Source organism: Bremia lactucae, linkage group LG9 (genome assembly GCF_004359215.1).
Source record: "Bremia lactucae strain SF5 linkage group LG9, whole genome shotgun sequence".
In the NCBI taxonomy this organism is placed as follows: domain Eukaryota; phylum Oomycota; class Peronosporomycetes; order Peronosporales; family Peronosporaceae; genus Bremia; species Bremia lactucae.
This window is the reverse complement of record NC_090618.1, coordinates 3446570-3450712: the sequence shown is the minus strand read 5'-3', so window position 1 is coordinate 3450712 and position 4143 is coordinate 3446570.

Sequence of the window (4143 nt, the reverse complement as noted above, 5' to 3'; positions counted from 1 at the left end):
AGAAAAGACGTAATCATAGACGGTATGTCTAAGAGTACGATCTTTTCTTCTATGGATCTGATGGATGGGTTCTATCAAATCCTTATGCGTAAACGAAACATCCCGTACACAGCAGTGAGCACTCCCAGTGGGATGCTCTGGGAATGGCTAGTGATGCCTTAGGGGCTTAGTAACGCCCCTGCAACATTCAACAGATGTGTAACAACTCTGTTGAGACCGGTGCGAGAATTCGCACCGAGATAATTTAACGATCTATTCGTCCATAGCCGGGCCATGGACGTTAAGACGGACGTGGAAGTTCATAAAGCTCACGTTCGTCAGGTTCTTAAACTTATGCGAAAACATAAGTTGTATGCAAATCTCAAGAAGTGTATATTCGCTGCAAGCGAAATACCACTTCTTGGGTGCATCGTCGGTAAACACGGCGTGCGCCATGATCCCGAAAAGATCAAGGCAATCACCGACTGGCCAGTTCCAGTCGATGTCAAGGGACTGAAAAAGTTCCTTGGTTTAGTGGCGTACTTGCACAAGTACTCTCGCAATTATGCAGAAATGACACTTAATCTCTCTCGTCTCTTGAAAATAGACGAGAAATGGTTATGGAACGCTGGTTGTCACCGTTCCTTTGTAGCAAAGCTTGATGCTATCGTTCATCTTGGCGATTGCAGATCGAGACAGACCATTCCATGTGGTCTGTGACGCCAGCGATATCGCAATCGGCTGCGCGTTAATGCAATACGATACCGACGCTTCGTCGTCGGATTTCCCGAAGAAGATCACAAAAACAATGGAATCCTTGTTTTTGTGGATAGATTCAGCAAGATGGTACATCTTGTTGCAGCACCAGAGTCGATCACGGCTTTGGGCTTTGGGCTGTGCCCGTGTCTTTATCGACACGGTATTCAAACTCCAAGGTTTACCCCGTGAATTGGTCTCGAATAGAAATCCACGATTCACGGCGGAGTTCTGGCAATCCGATCTCTTGGAACACGGCTGACTATGTCAACATCCGATCACCCAGAAACGGATGGTCAAACAGAACGCGTAAATCGCGTCCTCGAAGAGATACTTCGAGGTTACGTCCAATCGTATCCGAATTGGAGCGAGTTTTCACCGATCGTCGAATTCGCCATCAAAATTCAGTGCATGCATCTACAGCGCATACACCGTTTCTCGTGAATGGCTCACGCCATCCTCGCATTTCCACCCAATTAGAGGGATCCTCTAGCTTAAGGGGTGGGGTGGACTCGCACGAGCAAAACCATTTCTGGCTCATGCTTATCACGCGTTGAAGTTAACAACGACGCGAGTGATGTCGATGTCGAAGAAATCGACATCGAAGATGAGAAAGATCTAATGGCAGTGCGCACAAAGCGTACTGAAAAAGACTAAACAAATGAGTCAGCAGAGGAATTTCTGCTGACTCGAGAGTCAGTAATCCGTTTCGTTCAGGATTTCCATTGCTAACGCAGTGAACCGTCAGAAACGGAATGTAGACAAACATGGAAGAGCAAATATTCATTCATTTAAAATTAATGATCTAGTGCTACTCTCTACGGTAAACCTACCTAAGTGTGTAGTCACTAATGTGGGTAGCAGTAATCTACTACCCAAGTTCATTGGGCCTTTCCGGGTACGTTGGTCGGCCCCGCCCGTACCATTCATAGTACGCGGTCTCTTCCGAGGACGGATCTGACCACCCTTTTCAAGAATTCCTAAATGATTCTTGTGGTCACGAACCAGATTCTCATGTTGAATTTAAAGATTCTCATGCATGTTCCGAAGATCCTCGAAACAGCGATGAGCGGAAGACAGCTCATCACGAAGAGCGTGATATTTCCGTTCGTACTCCAACATGGAGTACGCACGCTTCGAACGGTCTTCCAACCGCTCAATATGGTGAGCCTGCACCGTCTGCTCCAACGAGCGACGCTTGCCACGCTCGTGGTCAAGCCCCTCCTCCAAATCATGGAGGAAGCGATCGATTTTGTCGATCTTCGACTCTAGATCCGACACATGGGTCGGGTCTAATTTTCCCTCCTCCGCCACAACCATTGGTGGATTCCCACGGTGGTCAACGTTTCCTGTGGAACGTATTCAAAACCACCGTGATGTGAACGGGTAGCGAACGAGTTATCTTGTTCGCTGGCGCGATTATCCACCTTCACATGACAGCTGGGAGCCTCGTTCCCAGCTGGTTGTTGACGTTGAGGGCCTCGTTCCCAGCTGGTTGTTGACGTTGAGGGCCTCGTCCGTCAGTATGACAAGATCCATCCGATGAATCGGAAGATCCTTCAGAAAACACGCACCATTGGTGCTTTTAAATCTATTGCAAAACGTCAATCGCATCGCGCATCTCGATAGAGATGCGAACCCTTACCCAGGGCGAAGAAAGGGAATAGACATCCCCTTTTACTCGCTTCGAGTTGTAAACACGGACAGGAGTCTCATCACGTGAGGCATGGAAGCCCAGCCTCACGTGACAACCGATGCAATTTATACTTTGCACCGGTTGGAGTTTGTTTCTCAAACTTAACGCGAATCGCATTAAGTATTTGAAGCAAGGCTTCGCGTCCAATGTCTTTGACATTGCGAATGAACGCAATCCAGACTTGCATAAGCGAAAATTTATCTCGCTTTTGTTGCCACTATACCATTGATACTTAATAAAAGCATCGAGATAAAAACCTTCCTCAGCGCGAAAGTTCTCCACGCTGGGATCAAGGCCGTGCAGCTTTGTCGCAATAAATAAGTAATATTCATTGTGAGGAGTAGTATCTCCAAACAAGCTATTAATTAGCTGCTCGGGCAGAAGCCACGGCTTCTTCTCAGGGGCCAAGACGAGACATTTTAGTGTCTTCAATTCCCTGAGTGGTACCCACTGAAGCAGGGGTACCACAAGAGCTTATTACGATGGCTAACGGCATCGTCATCACCACGCACAGAAACATGTGAGGGTGACGGCACGGGAGACGGTGCTGGCAATGAGGAATTATCCTCATCGTCAGAACCGAACATGCTGTAGTGAATGCTACCAGCACGTCTACTCGAATAAGCCCCCTCATTCGAAGCCTGACGATGATCAGGCGACTGTTCTGTTCTCCCCGAGTCGGACGATATCGTCCGACTCGCATTCGTAGTCGACCTCCAAAGAGGGGTCGCATTCACGTGGTGACCCACCACGTGCACCCGCAACATTTAGAGTTGCGGGGGAAGATGACACTACGGCAGTCGGAACGGCTGCCGCAAGAGACAAAAATGCGTCACCCGCGGCTGCATGAACCGCAGCCGAAGGCGCCGCACTATGCGCATACCCCATGGACTTGTTAACCATGCGATAGAATTAAAAAGGATGGTTTAGACCAATCAACACTTATTTTAATAATGTGGTCTAATAGTAACCACTCTTACCCAACGACAGCCAGAGTGATTGTCGTTTAAGGGAGGGGTTATGTAACGGGGTGTATCGTTACATGAAATTAACAACAAAAGGTTGTTAACTTATATACTTTCTAAAAGGTAGATATAGTTTGAGAAGATTATTTTACATGGTAATATTGTAAAAGCTTAACCATTAGTAGATATAGTCCATTCTATCTACTTTCGCCGCGGTCCCGTCAGTGCTGAACGCGCAAAGAGAGAGACAGATAAGACTTTAGTACATGTTTTGTATTAGTTTCTAATAAAGTTAAAATTAAATAGATAGAAACAGAAAAATTAAATTATACTGAATACACTTATCTCAAAACCCTCTATAAAGCAAGTGTCTTAAAGAGAATCTTCCTCTGCACGTACTAATGTACGTGAAGTGACGTGTGGCACCACTTGCACTGAAGTGGACTTGTACTGAAGCAGTACAAGTCGGTAGTGCCCCGTTATTGAGAAGCCCTGCATAAAGGTTTCTCAGTATGAATTTTAGCTATCAACAAGCTGCTACCATTACGCTACTCTCGCATCCCTCAATTATTTATTTCTGTACTTATGAGTATAAATAAAGAAGTAGACAATTAAGGGATGTGGCTACATCAGTTGATCTAACGACGACTTTAGAGGTATAGTTGATAATTTTGCGATACAGCGGAATGATAAATATGTTTTATGTTGTCATTTTTAATCTCTAGCTTTTATTTTCTTAAAACAAAC